The sequence below is a fragment of the Pinus tabuliformis genome, chromosome 1_1 (assembly GCF_031772625.1).
Source record: "Pinus tabuliformis cultivar Carrire ecotype Pingquan chromosome 1_1, CPIR1, whole genome shotgun sequence".
NCBI classification, from domain to species: Eukaryota; Viridiplantae; Streptophyta; class Pinopsida; order Pinales; family Pinaceae; genus Pinus; species Pinus tabuliformis.
The window spans coordinates 119815867-119836519 of NC_142297.1; positions in this window are offsets into that span (position 1 = coordinate 119815867).

Genomic DNA, 20653 nt, shown 5'->3' on the forward strand with positions numbered 1-20653 from the left:
ATACTTTTCTTGACCCTAACATTCATGAGGTCCATATTACCTTACTCGAGTACACTAAGAAGAAAAAAACCTTACGCACGAATCACCCTTGTGCTTTGTGTGATAAGTATGGACATTACTCCCATCACCGGCCTTGTCTCGAAGACTTTCATGATACACTTCAAGTGCTTCACGAGTTAGATGCCGTTCGTAGTGACTTTACTTCCAACAATGTAAACTTTGAAATGGGAACTATAAATCTAAAATGGGAACTTTGGCCAAGAAACCCCAAAAAAACATGAAAAGCAGTGCTAAAAACGAAAAGTGTGTATACTAGAATGATGGGTTTTTTTTTAGGGTCAATTTTCAACATTTTTTTTTTGTAAGCTACGGTGTTGCTCTTTTTTCTATTACTTCAAATCAAAATAAACAGCAAGAGTAAGGTTGCCTTCAACTCGCCCTCTTGGGGAAACCGAGTATTTAAGCCACCTAAAGTTCTTAATAGCCGACCAAAAATAAAAGATCCATAGTCTGATTATCCAGGCTAAATACACTAAACAGTCTTTCAGGTTTCTAATTCTACTTGCATGCATATAACGATTTTCCACTTCTAATATTTGAAACAAACTGAAATTATCTATACTATGCAGTTTCATCAAAATTAATACATATCTATATTTAATCAGCTTCTGCCTCTGGTCGCTGGGTAGTCTCCTTGTTTTCATTCTGATTTCCTTCCCTTATCATTTGCTAAATCTCCTCAAGCTTCTTTTCTTGCATCTCCAATGTAATCTGAATAATTCTCAGCTCCCTCCTTAGGTTGGGGACTCCTTGCGCTAGTTCTGCCATCTCTGTTGCAGCTTGCTCCAGAGCTTTAGCCAGCAATCTTTTCATCACCCAATATATATGTAAGGATTGTTTAAATAAAGACATTCTACCCCTAGTGTTGCCAGGGTCGTGGAGTAGGAACTCCCAATCCTCCATCTCGGAGTTGGACTGAGCTTGAAGGGCGTCTTCCTCCATATTCTGGATAATTCTTCTAATTCTTGGGTTCGTGTTCTGGTTATATGCCTTCTCTGCTTGCTGAATTTTCTTATCCAACGACCGACTTGTCTTTTTGCCCGGTCTCCCTCTCTGCCCTTGTCGTCCTCCCCTTTCTCCTCGGTATCTGCTCGTTCCTCTGCCTCTCTTGCTGCTCGGTTCCATCCCGCTTCCCGCACCTCTTCTTCCCCTCTGTCTGCCGCTCTGCCTTACCTTTCCTCCCCGCTGTCCTAGCTGCTCGTCACTGGTTTGCTGGGTCTCCCAGCCTTCTACATTTCTGCTTCGCTCCTTACCCCGCCTGCACTGATCTTGCCGGTCCTCTTCCTCCTCAGAATCATCGTAAATTTCATATATCTCCTCAACTGTCTCTTCCTTCGCTACCGCCTTGCCTTTTCTGTCCCTGTCTCTGCGCTCCTCGGCTTCCAGTTCTTCTACTGCCCTTGCTCTCTTCCTGGTTTCCATGGCGACCTCAGTGAGTTTTCGGCGCAACTTCGCTCTGTACCAGTTCTCCACCACCTTTCCTCTCCTCACTCTCTGAGTTCCTAAACAATTTTCTCGTTGTCGAATCCTTTGCTGCCGCCCGTTTATAATCTTCCTTACTCTAATCCGCTTACCTGTCAACTTGGCTTTCCGCTGCCACCTGTTTCTTTGCCCTCTGCCTTTCCTATCAATTATCCGTCTTCCCTCATTTCCATTTATGGATTCTGACATACCTCTTTTTCCTCCTCTCCGATCACTTGCGTTTATTATCTTGCTGTGTGGTGGTTGCTTCATTCCTGTCGTCGCACACTTCTGCTGTACTGCAGCATGCCTGTCCATTATATCATTTCCCCGCCTTGTCTGACATTCATTAAATTTCTGGGCTTGCCGATCCATCTCACCTGCCCGTCGCACGAATGCTATGATTCTCGTTTGCTGCTTGCTCATTATTTTCATTCGTTGCTTGTTCATGGTCATAATTAATAATACCGGCCAATTCCTCCCACTCTCTGTTGGGCCGCAACGTTCTCCACTGATTGTCAATCTTGCCGTTTCGACCCTTGCAACCCCAATTCACAAGGAAATCTGCCGCTCGGTTTCCATTCCTTTTCACATGATTAAAGATTTTATAGTCAATTCTTTTTAGAAGATCCGCTATTTCTTGAACGATCCCTGCCGTTCGCCAGCTATTGGTGACCTGCTCCCAGTTCTTCCCGTTATTAAGTTTCTTTAGGATTTCAATTGCTATCTGAGAGTCTCCTTCTATTTCTAGGTTTCTATAGCCATTTCAAATCGCAATTCTCAAACCTTGGTGAATCACCCATAATTCGGCCTCATTATTTGTCATCTCGCCGCCCCACTCTGCATAGATCCATTTGGTGTTTCCCTCACTGTCTCGGAAGATTCCTCCGAATCCGACATTACCTGGGTTCCCCTTTGATGCCCCGTCAAAGTTTAACTTCGTAAAGTTGTCTTTGGGGTATGCAAACTTGTCATAGCTTTGAGGTCTCGTACTAAGTCTATCAATTTTTTTGTTATGCACCATTTCATATTTCAAATTTAGGTTCTTTAGAATTTTCTCCTCTCCCTGATCTGCTTTCCAGTGATCCGCATCCCACTTCTCTACTAGAATTGATTCTCTAGTTAAGTTCACTACTCTGTTCCATATTGTTACTGTGTTTTTAGATTTGTCTTGGAATACTCTGCGGTTCCTTTCTTTCCGTACCATCCAAATCACAAAACCGGCAATGAGATCCCAGGCCTTTCGGACTACTTTGCATTGAAAATTTTCTTTCTGCCAGTGGAAAATCACTTCATTTGTTTCTCTCGGAGACCTCTCAGGTTTCTGGAATAGTTTCCCGGTTTCCATCCATAGGGTCAATTTTCAACATTTAAAAAATTGGCATAAAACCGATTTTTTGTGTGCAAAATAACATTTTTCTTTCATAGGTATAATTTCAACATTTTTTAGTAATGACGATAAATATAAAATAATGGGATCTAAAACACATTAAAATTCTATCAGTTTTCCTCCATGTTAAACATATAATAACATGACACTAAAGGTCGTTAAAATTCTAATTTTTTTAAACCATAACATTAAAGATAAAAAATTTTTTTGGAAAATTTTCAACCATAAACTAAAAAAACCATGACATTATGAACAAATTAAATGACTAAATTAATCAAAATGTTATTACTTGTAAATCGAATGAAACATACATTATATCTCTAAGTTATTGTTGCATTCTAGATATTCTAAACAATAAAAATCATCATAATTAAAACATATAATCTAAGAAACATAAAAATGACTCATAACTTCATTTAACACCGTATGAAAATCAATTTTTTTATTTCAAGATACGATGCAAACATCAATTATATAAATTGTCTTAACCAATTATTCAAAATCACTCATATTTTCTTGCACACCATCATAATTCACATCTTTAGATGGATGATTGGATGCAGATGAAGATGTTCCATATTCTTTTCTTTTATCAATTAGTGCTCCACTTGAGTCCACATGCATGTCCACGATTTCAAGTTTCAAATTCTTCTGGATCTACCACTGGTTTCAGCAGACTCCCATCTCAACAATATTCCTTTTGGTAACAACCTCTTTAGAACCTCTATCGTCTTGAAATGAAGAGTTTCTCTCTTTGTTAAATTGAAGTCATAAACAAGTATGTCAACATCCTCTAATTTTACGAGTCTGTGCAGCGACGATTTATATTTGTACCATTTTTTTCTCTTTCTGCCAAATTTTTTTACCAACTACAATCTTTGGCTTATACCCACCATTGAATGGGTGTGTATTTGTGGCATACCAATGTACTTCAACACTTGGAACATTTTCATTTTATGTAATGACATTTATAACCTTAGCAACCCAGAATGGATAACCATTGGGATCTCCATCTGTTAGCATTGCGATCATGCAAGCCTCCTTAATATCTTGTACTGAACCCATGTAAAGGTATTCCATGGCTTCATGTTGTGCACAAGATCTTCTGGAACCAATATACATTTCTCTTTCCTTTGCTTGTGAAGAATTAATAATACCTTGAGATTGTTGTTGTTCAACAATGTTTATTTCCTCATGCTCATTTGACACATTTTGTGGCCAAATAAATGGATTTTCCAAAGGTATATTTTCATTTGTTGTTCTTGAAATGATATCACTTTGAGTATTAAAAAAAGACTCCCACCAAACTGAATCAGCGATATCAAGGTACTCATATATATATATATCTAATATATTTTTTAATTTCTTCTAGGCAATCAGAATAATTTATATCTCTATTCTGCCGGTGTGCATTATGAACGTCAACCACTGATTGTAATAACAATATATTTGATGCAAATATTGGATGATATGGAATGAACTTCAAAAATGCCAAACTTGATGACGGTGCCCATTCTGCAGTAGTTGAATACTTCTTGCCGCATATTAGTGTTTTGCCATCAATTTTTTTGATACAAAATTGATGTTGGAAGCTAATATCATTAAGTTGTTCAATGCATTTCTCCTCACCATGTGATCCTAGAATAAAACTTTGCATGTCAACAATTTTTTCCAACACATCAAAAATAGGCTTTGGCATGAATGATTTCTTAATACATTCAATTAATGATGGAAAACTCCCAACTTCCTTCCTCCTCAATGTGACTGAAAAACAACTGAACATCTTATCAATATGGTCATGAGTGTGCCCAACAAGAAGGAAAACAACCTTTATCTTCTGAAAAATTCTCAATTCAACAAGCATGTTTAGATATTTTAAAACAATCTAATTTTTGTTTTCATGACAAGTGTTGTCCAATTGTAGATACAAAACTTTAGGAAGATTACCAGACCAATGAGAAAGCGCATCATGAATTATGGTTATTGTCAGATTTGCATCATTATGAATATTTGGACCTGTGAAGTGTACCATTGGCAACATTTTCCCATTGAATACCATACAACCGACCAAGTAATACTGAATAAAATTTTCCTCCTATAAATTTTTGGGTGTGCAAACAAAATGTGGTAGAAGTGTTTTTTTCTGGTCCATACCATCAATTATCAAACCCAAATATTTATTTGGATTATCATAACACTTCTTTCGATGCTTGTATAACTTTTTCCTTTCACTTGTTTTTTGTTCGCGATGCTCTTGAAGTGCTTTGACATTGGAATCTACACAACACAAAATAAAGTCATTAAGAAATACATTTTCATAGTTGATGATCGTACAATTTTAAAAGTTAAAGTTATGAACGCTTACCTCTTTCTGACCCTTAACATTTATCCCTTTTTGATTTAAGAGAAGCACATGTACTGCAAATCCCCATCCTTTTCTTCTTAGGAATATGGACATTGTTGAATTCTTTCTCCCATATCTTCACAAAATATTGATATGTAATAAATCGACCATGTCCCTCAATGCCTTCTGCATATTTTTTGTATAAGTTGTAAATTTTTCGTCTTGAGAAATTATTTGGAATATGTATTGTCTCTCTATTTGGCATACACTTTCCATGTTTTGAAAACAAATCTTTCATCCATGACATTGAAATATTTGATAATGGCCCAAATTTTCGTTTATGACGTACTTTTGAATAAAATGTGGGATCTTTTTCCAAATTTTCTTGGATTCTTGATAGATAAAAATTACCAATTGAATGAAACATTTTGAAAGCCTTTTTACAGATAAATAAAGACCGAATATGATAATGATAACCTGAAAATGTAGATTGCATGCACCCCACTAAATATGAATTTTGCATGTTTTTATTCATTGATAAATATCTCTTCCTTTTCTGTAATGAAAACTTGAAATCCATATATTTCAAGTTATCTTTTTGACAAAATTCACTTGAAATGAGAGCGCTGATAGAACTTCTTCTCGTCAGATATTCTGCTCAACCCCTTGTATGTTATGAAACCAGCTCACAAAAAGATAGAAAGATAGATCAACGCCTTAGAATTCAGCCTCTTCGAGGGGGAAACCTCCCTTATATTACACAAATGAACAATTCTTGGATGATTCAAATGAAAAAACCTCTTTTCTATATATAGGAGTCTAAGGGGTCAATATAACCAAACCAACCTAATAATAAAATATAAAGACACAAAAATAAAAATAGAGGGATTCTATAGGGCACAATAATAACAATATGGGGACAATAGGAGCACAACAATAACAATAAGGGATACAACGACAATAGAAATGGGGGAATCACTAGTATTATAAAGACCTAACATGCCCCTCTCCTTCAAAAAATTGTTCTCCTCAACGCTTGAGTAGTTCTGGATGCCTCTGTATAAAATTCTCTTCCTCCCATGTGGAATCTTCAACGGGTAAGTTCTTCCACGTGATGAGATACTCTGAAATTGATCGATTTCGTAGCTGTTGAGTTCTTGTTTCTTTCACTGCTTCAGGTTCCAACATGATTTTTCCTTCCTCATCAAGTTCTGGAAATATTGTTTGAACTGGAAGCTTGTCACCTATAACCTTCTTTAAGCATGAAACATGGAAAATTAGGTGCACTCAGGAAGCTCCAATTTGTATGCCATAGTACCTATTTTTTGCAACACCTTGTATGGACCATAATACTTTGGTGATAATTTATTATCCTTCCTAGCTTGCTTGAGGGACATTTGTTTACATGGTTGTAGCCATAGGGATACCCAATCACCTCCATCAAAACTTCTTTCGCTGCGATGTTGATTTGCCCGCTGTTTCATTCTATTCTGCGCCAAGGTGAGGTTATCCTTTAAGAGTTGGAGAACTTGTTGCTGATGCTCGATGTGATCTTCCACTGCTTGAACATTAGAATTTTATCTTAAATATGATATGATGGATGGTGGATGATATCCATAAAGTGCCATAAATGGGGTCATTTTTGTTGTAGTATGGAAAGAAGTGTTATACCACCATTTAGCCAGAGGCAACCATTTGACCCATTGTGTTTGTTTATCAGATACAAAGCAACGAAAATATCCTTCCAAACATTTGTTTATTATCTCAGTTTGCCTATCAGATTGAGGATGATAAGATGAACTATGAGCTAACTGAGTACCAAGACAAGAAAAAAATTCTGTCCAAAAATTTCTAGTGAAAATGGAATCTCTATCACTTACAATAATCTTTGGGTTTCCATGTAGCTTTTGAATTGTTTGCATAAATGCAGTATAAACTGTACTGGCTTCAAATGGATGAGATAATGCACAAAAGTGTGCATACTTGGTAAATTTTTCAACTACCACCATGATAACATTGTTTCTTTCGGACTTGGGTAAACCTGTGATAAAATCCATTGAAACCTCCTCCCAACATTGGCTTGGAATGGATAAAAGTTGTAATAGTCCTGGGGTATTAATTGTTTCAACTTTGTATAGATAATCTTCGGCAAAATCACATAACCAATCTTTTGTCGACGCGTTTCGAACCAACCAGTGTGGTTCATCGTCAGGACAAGTTGAAGAACCAATCCGGATTAGCTGATTAAATAGAGTGTGCAGAGACTCCAACGGCTATATTGCCAACGGCTAATTTGACCTAAGGATCCCGGTCAAACCACTAATTTAACTATTAACATTTCTATAAATAGCTAAAACAGTTAAATTTGTTAATTATATCTAAGATTAAAATCATTTAATAATATGAGTATTGAATAATATCCATGTTTATTATTTAAATATAATGGTCATATATTTATTAGATGATCTATAATTATTATTATTCTACTATTATTTAAGTATAAATAAACGATACTCTTAGAATTTAGTTATCTTAGGTAAAAATATACCATTTTATTATTTATTATTTACATATAATGGTCCTATATAATAGCTAAAACAGGTAATTATAAACATATAAATAGCTGTAATAATATCTAAGATTAAACTCATTGAATAATATAATATCCATGTTTATTATTATTATTATTATTATTATTATTTTTTTTTAAGTATAATAATCTATAAATATTATTATTCTAATATTATTTAAATATAAATAAATGTTACTCTTAGAATCTAGTTATCTTCGGTAAAATTTACCATTTAATTATTTATTATTTAAATATAATGGTCCATTCGAAAATTAATCATCTATGTTTATTAATAAATCCATATTTATTAATAATTCATAATACCAATATTAAATAGAATTCTTATTAAAAATTTTTATTATTATTAGAATAAAGTAATATTCAAGTTTATTAATACTAGAATAACTAATATTATTGTTATATCATATATATATTTATTTATACTATTATCTAATTCTCTTTTAAACCTAATGATCATTGGTAAACTAGGTCTCCTTTAATATTTAAATAACCGATTTATATTTATTAAATACTCAATATATACTCAATATTCCATTATTAAAGTTAATTATGTCATTAGGTAAATATAATATTACTTATAAGGTTTAAAAGGGTTTTTTTAGACATTAGTAAAGGAAGCATATTTAATCAAAATAATGGAACCAAAAAATCTAATCTAATAAATCCAATATTATCATAAACGGGACAAGGTTAATACCCTAAAACTAGGACTAATGCGCCAAAAACGAAACTTAAGGAGGGGGAAGACGGAAACACAAGGGGAATGAGGAGGCTAGGAAGACAAGGCTGGGACCCAGCAGCTGCTAATCTTCCAGCCATCATCCCTATTAAGATTATTCGGCCTTTGGCAAACCAAACATTCCGCCACAAACTTTTGAATATCTGATTTAAGGCCATTTAAAAAAAAAACTTCTTAACCATGTGGTAGGTTTTTAGAAATCCTGAGTGCCCTCCTAAGGGAGAGGTGTGCAATTGCCTAAGAATCTTTTGTTTGAGTTGGGAATTTTTACATAGGTATAACCGATCCTTGTACCATAACGAATAATTTTTCCAGCTAAATGTATCAAATGTAATGGAATCTTGTTGTATCTTTTGAATGGGTACCCACACTTCCTCATCATTCTTCCATTCATCCCTTGCTTCATTTATCCAATCTGGTTGGATAATAAAAATGACGCAAAGAAATGCTTCGACATCCTCATCCTTTCTTGAGAGTGCATTTGCCACAACATTTTTCTTCCCCTTTTTTGTAGATGATTTCAAAGTCATAACCCAACATCTTTGTGACCCATTTTTGCTGCTCTTCTGAAGATAATATTTGTTCTAAAAATTATTTAAGACTATCATGATCTATTTTTACCTTGAAGTGTCTTCGCATCAGGTAGGGTCGCCATTTCTTAAGTGCATGTAGTATTGCCAACATTTCCTTCTCATAAATAGCTGTATAAATACTTTCCTTTGATTGGACGACTTTCGAAAGCAATGGGTCTTTCTTCTTGCATTAAAACAACACCAATTCCATTTCCTGAGGCATCACCTTCTACAATAAAGGTTTTTGTGAAGTCTGGTGTAGCTAAGACTGGTGCTTGGCACATTGCCTCTTTAAGATGTTCAAAGGCCTTCATTGCTTCTAGAGTCCATGAAACTGCATCTTTTTTCAATAATGTTGTTAGAGGTGCTGCTATTCTCCCATAATTCTTAACAAACTTGCGATAATACCCTGTCAACCCGAGAAATTCTCATAGATGCTTTATGGATGTGGGGATTTTCCCTTAATGGTTTTAATTTTGCTAGGGTCTACTTTAACACCTTCATGAGATATAATATGACCTAGAGATTCCACCTCTTATACTCCAAAGAAACATTTGGAGATTTTTTCATATAATTGTTTCTCCTCTAATAGTTTGAATACTAGGTCAACATGTTGGACATGATCCTTCCAAGACTTTTTGTAGATTAGTATATCATCAGAAAATACTAACACAAATTTTCTAAGGAAGGGTTTGAAAATGGAATCTATCAAACCTTGAAATGTAGAAGGTGCATTAGTAAGGCCAAATGGCATGACCAAAAACTCATAATGACCCTCGTGAGTTCTAAATGTTGTTTTTGGAATGTCTTCAGTCTTCATTTTGATTTGATGATATCCTAAACGAAAATCCAACTTCATGAAGCAAATTGATCCATGCAATTCATCCAATAATTCATTAATGACAAAAATGAGAAAATTATCTTTAATAGTGAGCTTGTTGAGCTCCCTATAATATGGACACATGCGCCATAATCCATCCTTCTTGTGAACCAATACTACTGCAACAGAGAGAACTTTGACTAGGTTGAATTATACCAGCCTCTAGCATTTATGCAACCATACGTTCAATTTCACTCTTTTGGACATAGGGATACCTTCTAATAACTGCAAACACTAGATATCCTATGGAGAAGGAAAATTTGTGTTTTTGGGGCAGCAAGAGGGTCTTTGCCTCAGTTCATGGTCCCAAAGGGAGGAAAAGAGGCCAAGGCACTATTGATAGCCTTTTAAATCTTCTTTTTATCACTACTTAACCTGCTATAGAAAACAAAAATGGAAACAACCTTCTAAATCACCAAAAGCAACCTATTTTTAACCAAGAAAGAAATTCATCTAACAGCAACTAATCCATAAACTGAAACAAAGCACATAGATACAAACAAGAGGAGTTTGGCTGCTTGGATTGGGCCCTAACCCAAGAGCTTCAACCCTCTGATGTAACTCAGTGCTAGCTCAAAATGGATTTCATATTTATTATCAAAATAGTAATAGGATTACATGAAACTGTCACCAAAAGTAAGCTCGAAGTTGAGCAGAGTTTTACAATAGCAAAAGTACAACAAAAATCTGACAAAAATTCGACCCTAGTGAGGCCCTAGGCCTCTCTACTTATACAACTGAAGCTCCCAACAACTTCCTTAAAATCAGGGAGGCTTGGCTCCCAAAACTCGAGATAAACATAAGTTATCCTCCACTTGCTCGGCTGCCTCCTAGTGCATTGATTTGGTTGTTTGTACTCCGAGATGCATGAAGGGGAATTTGAAGTGGGGAGTAATAAATGAGGGGGATTCCCTCCTATAAATCCTCTCCTTTGTCCACTTCGAATTATTGCTGCCAATTGTCCATTGAATCTTTGACTTTGTCTTCAAAATTCAACAAAAATCTGCATTAAACACATATTAGACCTCATGGCATCATAACTAACTCAACTCACTCCATAAGCATAAATATAATAAAAAAACATGCAATAAGCTAAGAGAATGGTTGATTTAACTATGTTAGGAGGCAAAATGAGCCCATATAATTACCCATTTATGGGGCTCATCACTCTTAACTAGGGAAGTACTTCCAAGACTAGGAAGTAACCATCATCATCCGATGACACTAGCCCATCTAACATCCATCACTGCAACATACCTCGTAGATGAATCCGACAATCTCAATAGTGCCTCTACCTCATCACATTTGAACCTAAATATCCCAAACCTCCATAGGGCTGCTCCCTTTGAGACGAGACTCCCTCTGAGCCTACACGATCTCCACTAGCTCAGTCCTACAAGCACTCATTCTCCTAGATCAAATACCACTAATGCAAATCCCACCAATCTCAGATATGCAACACCACGATCTGATGAAAACTCTAGCCTACCAATATATAGTCCATCACATGAAGCCATCTCGATCAACCTGATCTCGTCCATGTGAAAGAAACCCTCGATTCGTCCCAACCATCCATGAAAAATCAACAAAATTCAATGATTAGCAACCTACACTACAAAAACTTTTGTTCACTGGGCTCACCATCAACCCACCAAAACTCCCAGCCAATCTCGCTGCCAAGCCTATCAAGACCACATCTCCATGTATCCAGTTGAACCCTATGCTCGATGATCTAGACATTCACAACTCTCTCTGAGTTTCTTCATTGTGCACACTCTGATTCAATGTCTCCCTAAGTAGCTCAGATATGCTGTGATACCAAGTTGAATTTCCACGACCTTGGGTCTAGGTTAGAGTCTTAAAATCACTGACGCTACCAAACCAAGAATCTCAACCATAAACTACTTTGCACAGTGGAAATATAAAGCAGTAGATCACATATGCATATAACATAGACAAATTTTTAACTTTTCAACCCAACTTCGTTATATTAACAACATATAATAAAATATACTCTGACCATCTGGCTGTAGCATCTAACATCTCCTCTCGGTTGTAACCTGTACCTTCATGTCCTTCGGCTCCCGATATGCAACTCATGGCTGTATCAATCCTCCAAGTCCATCTGGCCACTGAATCTCAACTATCCAATCTACTCTCTAGTTATCCCTTCATCCATCAAGGGTACAACTCATCGAGACTCCTATCGAGTTGTTCACAGCTCCACTTGTAAACAACTCTCAATCTTCCCACTACTGCTCCTCAGCTACTCAAGGAATTCAACCCACTATGGTCTTCTATTGCTGCACCGATCATGACCAGCATAGGGCACAGAGAGTTTCCACCTATCACTATGAGATGTCCATCTCCCATAATGAAGATGGGCTAGGAGGACTGTCCATCATCTGTTGCAGAAGTCCTTCTCCACACGCAAGTCTCAAACTACTCAACCATGCTTTTGGTTAATCAGACCCTTGAGCTCCAAAAACAATTGCGATCCTAGCATTTACCTTTGCCCATCAAGGTACTGCACTTCAGCTCCAACATGGACACTGTCACACTATCCTCCAACAGACCATAAGTTTCCAATCTCATCCACACTTGGTTTTCTCTCACGCTACCCTTCAATAGTCCACGAGGGACCAAGTCCATGCTATAACATATACACCTAGTTAGGGCATCCAACACCTATGAACCCCCTCCACATGGTTGCTAACAGACTTCTCTAATCATTCCTCTCTCAATACACTTATCCACCTAGCATCTAACCATCAATCAAGGAGACATCTGCAAATATTGTTGCTACCTCCTTTCCTTCGGATATATGCATACATAGGATTGGTTAGGGAACACAAAAACCACCCCAACCCACTGTCCAAACACTATATAGTCCTCTTCTTCCTTTATTGTCCCCTGTAGGACTTTTGTGTACTATTTTGGACCTTATGAAAACCACACGAGACACCCTATAGGTGATTGTCCATCACGGCAATAAAAACTACTCGTAAACACAAGAAGATACCCTTGTTTGACTATGGTGTTCCTAGGGGTATTTGCAGCTAGCGTAGAGAGCCTTTACTAGGCCTCTTAGACCTCCAAAATGTGCCTCCACTCTATTGTTGTAGCCACACTTCCCTACGACCCAAACAATGACAAACTACACCACAAATACGCACAAAAATGCACCCAAACTTACCTTTGTGACAATAACTTGATCTGGGAAGAAGTCTGCTCAAAGAACTAGAGAGAAACTGCCCAAACAATCCTCCTAAACACCACACATGAGGCCTTAAGCCCGCGGCTTCTCTCTGCAAGAAATATGCACCTAAAAATAGATAATATCTCTCCACAAACTCGTGTTCCTTGCCCTAGCCTCCTTTCCTCAGATTCGTTGTTCAAATCAAAGCCCAAACCTTAGATTTGATGCAGAAGTGATGGTTTAAATGAGTCTCACACACCTTCTATTTATACACATAAGAAGGGTCAACAAATTTGATTAAGAGACATAAATTTTGGACCAAGCCTACATGACTTGATTGTCCAATAATTAATTGTCAACTTCAAAATTTTATATCTCCACTTTGACAACTTAGATTTCAATGATTCGTGATGCTTTGGAATCATCTCGACATCCTCTATCATTTCCATCCATCACATCTCAAATTATCATCACCATTTTGGCCCAAACATCAATGGATGAAAAACTCCAGGCTTGGGTTCCAAGCCCACAAGCTTCCCTTGTGGTGTTTTTCTCTCCAAACCCTAAACCCTAGGGATTGAAGTACCTCCCAAGGTACACAAATCAACAAGGTCAAGTACTTACACAGTAGATCTGCAACATTCTCCACTATGTAGTCATCCCAATAGTCTTCAATTGTTGCCATATTGGGACTCTCCTCTGTCCCAATATCCTCCTTTTGAGTCCTGATTGGCTATGCATATTCTATTATGACAATCCTTCTCCAATGTGTTCCCCTTCCACCTCAATATTTTGAATTGGTCTGGGGTCTCTTTATCTCCTCCAATTTCTACTACATTGTAGCATTCTAGAAAATCCCGCACCCACTACAAATGTTTATGTGAAAAACATAATAGTACTCTCCCCATCACTATTAGTCCCCTTATAACAAATATCTCTTGTCTCAACACCTTAAATTCTTCATCAAATTCTATCTCTTTTGCTTCAAAGTTGAATGTGGTCCTTAAATTTTGTGCCATTTCATTCCATTCCTACATTCCTTTGTGTAATTCCAACTCAATATACCAATTAGTAGGAATGGTGTCCAAGGTGTGTATGAATTGAGGTACCCACTCCTATTGTGGAACCCATCCTTTTGTCCATGCTACAACACACCACTTCAAGTGAATTCTAGGGAACTCCAAGCCTGGATACTTTTCCCCAGGGACACCATAAAGTTTCTTGAATGTAACATTCATCAACTACTTATATTGTTTCCATCCCATAATTTGTTCTTTGTGTGCAACCCACCATTTTTCTAGCGTTACACGCAACATAACGTCCAACATGGGAATCCTATGACACTCTAGCATTTGGTCTTCATACTCTTGTACAAAAATATCTACCTTAGATAATTCATTGAAGATGGGTGGACTGTGCACCTCCGTTCTTATCTAGCGCACCATTCTCGTGATATGCATGCACCTCTGCATATTGAACTCGTGCAACCGATTTTTCCAATTCTCTAAGGATTCCTACGACTCTGAGGCACAAGAACCAATGTTGCGCTAACTAAAAACTCTGTCAGTTGTGGTATTTACATAGTCATCTCGTCGAGCTGTGATATTATGAATGTTTTCCAGCTCCTCCTAGATGAGCTTTCTTTTGACTAGCTTGACGTATTGGTCTCCTTCATGCGGATCTAATAGTGTTATCACTTTGACATATACACCCTAAAAAATCATTTGTCTTTTCTTTAAATTAATTATTACCTAATTATCAAATGCCTAGTTGATCCCTAATAGAGTAGGACAGGGATTGGAATCATCCATGATCTCAATAACTTCAAAATCAGCAATACTCGACACCTCGCCGATGTCCACTATCACTCCTGTCAATCATCTAATAGGAAATATGTGATGGAAAACATAACAAGGAGTACAAGAACAAGGATTACAAGGTGGAAAACATCATACTAGACCTTAATTTGAACTTAGTTTGGAGAACCAACATACTATGTTAATCATCCAGCTAGAGTCGCGCTTTTGAACTTCATTTACCACATTAATGCATGGTCCCTAAAAGTTGATTTCAGATGTGCAATGTTTGTGGCCTCTTCATGGGCTTGTTATGCACTTGACCTATGAGAAAACCATAATATAGCTTGAAACACAAAGATATCACATGAAATGAAACAAGCTGCAAAGATATTTTATTATCCAGAATTAGAATATAATGTTCACTTGCCTCTTCGAGGGGGCAACCTACAACAGAGAAAAGCTCAATTACAATAAGACTCGATGTTCTTTCCCCTACTATCTAAGACTATTTATAGATTAATAACATCCAAAACCTTGACTACTAGTGGTCCCTTGCATAACACAAGTTAACCACTTTATTTATTAACTATGGCTTGTTTATAACTAACTGTGGTCCATTTTCTATAATGTGGGTCGACCACTTACAATTATTATTAATGTGGTTTAATGCTTACGAGCTTTATTGAATCTCTAACTAACTATGACTCTGACTAGGCCCCTTGGGCTTATTTCATAAATAAAGGGGTTAGGGTTGGACCCTAACATTCCCTCCCCCATCAAAAGCAGCCAAGGAGTTGTGGAAACTATTGAAGAATAGTGGTTGGTTCCCATGTCGTGTCTTCTAGAGAGGTGTCTTTCCACTTTATGAGGACTTCCTTGATCGTGCAACCACGGAGATGTCATTCACGAGTATCGAGGATTTGTTCTGGTCGGATCCTAAGGGAGCCTTCCTCATCCAATTCTTGCAGACTTTTTTGAAGCCTGCAATTGTTCCCCACCACTTTCTTAATTCAGAATACATGGAAGACCAGGTGGATTTTTGAAGTAGTTGGCAAGGCCAATCTGTAAGATACTTCTCCTATATGTTGAAGTATCTAATAAGGGCCATAGAATTTTGGTGCTAGTTTCTGGCAACCCTTTTCTTTGAGAGAGTTTTTCTTATACGGTTGGAGTCGCAGAAATACCTAGTCCCCTACTTGAAATGAGTGCTTGGAATGATGTTGGTTAGCCAGTTTCTTCATTATGTTCTTAGCTTGATGTATAGTATCTTTGAGATGAGTGATCATGGCGACACAAGTCTATAGGAGTTTATCAACTGCCTTATTTTGGAACATCAAGGGATATAAGAAATTGGTGAAGGTGGGAGTTGGCCAGACACTGCCTCATATGGTGCCACCTTGGTGGCTTCATGATAATTAGTATTATACCATCATTCAACTAAAGGAAGCCATTGTACCCAATGATGTTGCTTTTCTAAAGTGAAGCACCTTAGATAGTTCTCCAAACATTTGTTGATTACTTTTGTTTGACCATCTGTTTGGGGATGATAAGATGTAATTAGTTGGAGTTTCATGTCTTGGAGCTTGAAACGTTCATGCCAAAATTCATTGGTGAAAATGGGGTCTCAATCAAACACAATGGAAGTCATCCACACAATTTGAAGATTCGGTCCAAGAAAGTTTTAGCCACCAATGTTGGGGTAAATGGGTGTGGTAGGGCGTAAAAATAAGAATATTTAGAAATTTTGTCAACAACCACCATTGTTACAGGGAAAAGTGTCTATTTAGAACTACTCTATCCCACTAAGGTGTGACAGCTACCTTAGAAACAAACAGAGAAAAGCTACTTTTGTATTTCCTTTATGAATTATATATAGAGAGGAATAGAAAGAACCAACCTGTGTCTTGCGCTAATCCTTTGATTTGATCCCTCTCTTCTTTGATAGTCTCCAGCTACCTGCTCACTAGCATGCCCAGCGTCACAAAGTACCTGTAAGATCACAGAAGCATAGCATTATACAAAGACATGGATCTATATTCATAAACAACTTAGGATCAGATTTAAATTGACCATACAAATGTAACAAGCATCAATGATACATGTTATCACAAAATCACTACTGAGGGCTGCAACCAAGCAAGATTTCATGTAACTATTTCAACCTATCTTTAGACCAAAGATTAGCCTTTTTGATCAGAGAGGGCTCTCTCCCAAACTCTTGATAAAATCCTTCAAACAATAGATGGCTAACTCTTTATTTATTCATGAAAGCTAAGCTGGTTGGAAACACATCAAACTGGTTCTCATTGGGCTATGGAGTCTATAATATTAAGTAAACAAGGAAAACATAGTCATCTCATGGAAGTCAAGGCTCTTTGCATCACATGTCAAACATACTCCATCAAAACATAGCTTGCTAAAACACACAGGAAGTCAGAGCATAAGATTATGAATTCTGAGTGATTGTGTTACAACAAGGCTATAAAATAACATAGAATATAAAACACCATCATTATATTTGAACATAGCAATCCATCGAGAATCTTGAGTAGAGAACAACACTGTTTTACTATTACTGTCAAAAAAGTCTTACAATGGCCCAAAACAACTCTGTTTTTCTATAAAATATCCAACCCTTTTTACATTCTAATCTGATCCCTATATAGGCAAGCAAACTCCCCCACCTCGAGCTTCCTCCTCCAGCATGAGGGGAGCCTCGAAAGTGGCTATTAACTACTCCTACATGCTATTTAACTAATGCATTTATTACAAAGTGCTGAAATATAATTGCACACAATCCTAATCAAACTAAAACATTAATTCCTTTCTCCTCGTATGCTTGATGCTTTTCTGGCTCTTGACACATGTCCCTTTGCTGCTTGAGTTGAGATGACTGAAGGAAAGTACACTAAATGAGTTGGCTTTGGATTCCAGTCACGTAGATGGCTTCATTAATTAACCAAAGAAGGTGCTCTGTTTTCACGGCTTCTGTCTCCCAACATTCTCCTAAAGTGTAGCAACATGTTCCCAGATCTTTTAACAACCCCAGGTATGAAATACTACCATGTTTTTGAATGTGCTGTAGATGGTATTGATAAACAGATATCTCTCTTCCACAACTCCCGCTCACAGTATCACACTAACTGCTCTGCGCTTTAAAATCATCACCTACAGCAGTTTCGTAGCGCGCTACGAAACTGCTGTGTGATTAAAAGAAAACACAGTCTTCATCAATAAATTTAGCTGTCTTTGATTAACTAGGAAGAAAAGATGTATACCAATTATTGGTAATGAAGACAAAATATTTCCCATAAGATTCACTAAAGTGTTCACTGTTTGAAAGATTCAGAATCCTTGAAGCTTCAATGGCTGTCTCCATTCAATGCCAACATTCTTCTGTTCACATTTCTGGTCTTCACTCTGCCCCAACTAGATGTGCTTGTCACTGCAGCATTATAACTAGAGCTATTTGTTTTCCTGAAAGTACTTGTGACCCAAGAAAAACAAAAACTTGCTAATTAAATGGCTCAAACAACCTTGATGAATGCCTCCAAACTTAATTTCTGAAATCTTTTCACAATATCAATAATACGCATTCCTCAAATATAAAATCTTGGAAAAGTCTGTATAGCAGCCCCACATGATCATTCCTAATTCTCACCATGTTTCTCTCACAATGAGGTTTCTTGTAATTATTTTGTTCTTCTCTCACAGCTTGGTTATTCTTATAGAAATCCAAATCTTTTCCAGCACCTTCACAAAAACTATCCTTCTGAGCGGATGGTTTTTTCAATTGAACTTCCATATTACCATATTTAGAAGTGTCCTCCTGAGAAAGACTCTTTCTCTTCAAAGGACTAACCCGTTGATTATTGATGCTTGTTTGCATTCCATCCCCAGGATCATAAGGCTTTATTGCCTCTTTATGCAATAGTCGAGCTTTCCTTTTTTCCTCATGAGATACCCTCAGAACCTGCTCCAATGTAAAATTTAGATCCTGGGCAATCTTGACACAGTCCTTAAATCGCATATACTTTTTGGAGATCATCATTTGCAACACATTTGAATAACTCTGTGCGTTGCTCAACACTCGTAACCCGAACAGATGTCCATGAATGTTATATAAAAATCTCAGGTACAGTATATCCAAGAAAGGCTCGTGGTGCAACAGTTGGCTCTGCAGCACATAAATAATATTCAAGAGTTTTCCAGTAGGCATCCACTGCCTCCCTGCTGGAGAAAACAAAATCATGCCGCGCCCTTGATTGTAGGTCAAAAACATTTACTGTCAATGAAGGAATTGCATGAGGTGCAGGCTTTTTAATGTAAAGTTTGAGCTCCATATCATATGTCAGAACAGCCAGTGGAACTGTGTTAACATCCTTTGTTCCACATCATCTGATCATCACAAGGCGGGGTAACTTTAGGCGCCTTATTACATCAATGAGCCACGAGAGACGACCAGTTGTATGCATCTCCATAAGACTGTAAAATTCTTCATCCGGGAGGTCACGTAGGCAAACCCTATGCTTACAACTTTCAACCAAATCTGCAATTTTCTTCACAAACCCAATGACTTACAGAAACAATTCTAATGGCATCGCTTTAATGACAGTATCCAAGGGAAACAATTTACATATGCTTTTAGGATTCTTTATGTCAAAACCACACTTTCCTGAGTACAGAGTAACATTTCAATCGAGTTAACTAATAGCTCCACCGCTTCACCTACAATCTCACTGAATCCGAAGCTCCCACATGCAGAAAACAGGGTATGAAGAAACCCCGACATATCCACAAACATCTCTGCTACTCCCGGTGCAAAATCTCTAGATTATCATAAGCCTCTGTATATGCAAGATTTTCTTGAACTGTGGCTTTTAAATGAGCACCAGAAATTATAATAACAATCCTCCATTTGCGCATGAACGGAATGATCTATAACACCCGGCAATTTCACAAACATAATCCACAATCCGGCGCGCTGTTGTAGAGGCCATGTGTCATATAATTAACACGTATGTTATTACTTGTCCAGTAAGACCTTTATTTGCTCATTGCTATCTCTAACCAAGGCTTCATGTTTCCATTATAGTGACAGACAGCTGAATTCTCAATATCTGAAAACTCGACACTTGGGTTGTATCCTAGGCGCAATACGTGCCAGGAACTACTCAGAGGGAAGGTCAAGTTGTAAAATGTAATCAAACCCGGTGGCAGTGTTCCAAGCTTCCACAATACCCTGTCCTCATTCATGCTTTGCTACTTGTGGTAAATGCCAGTTATATCACGTTTCTTCCATTCTTTTCAAGTCGAAAACATTCATTCCATATGCCCAACCACAAGTATTCGGATCAATTCCTGGGCTATGTGAGAATTAGAAAAGTTCAGGTATTTGTCAAAGCAATGAAAACTTCTCGCTACATGTTTCAACTGTACCATTTACTTTTCCTTGGAGGTTGACAGACCAGAGTGCAGTCAAATCTTTCTGTACCACGATATCATCATCCAAAAAGAGGATCATGTCCAGTTTATATTTCGGAATGATTCATCAAACCTCATCAAACCTGTATATTAAAACCTTGGATACTTGTGCATCATATAAAGCCAGGAATC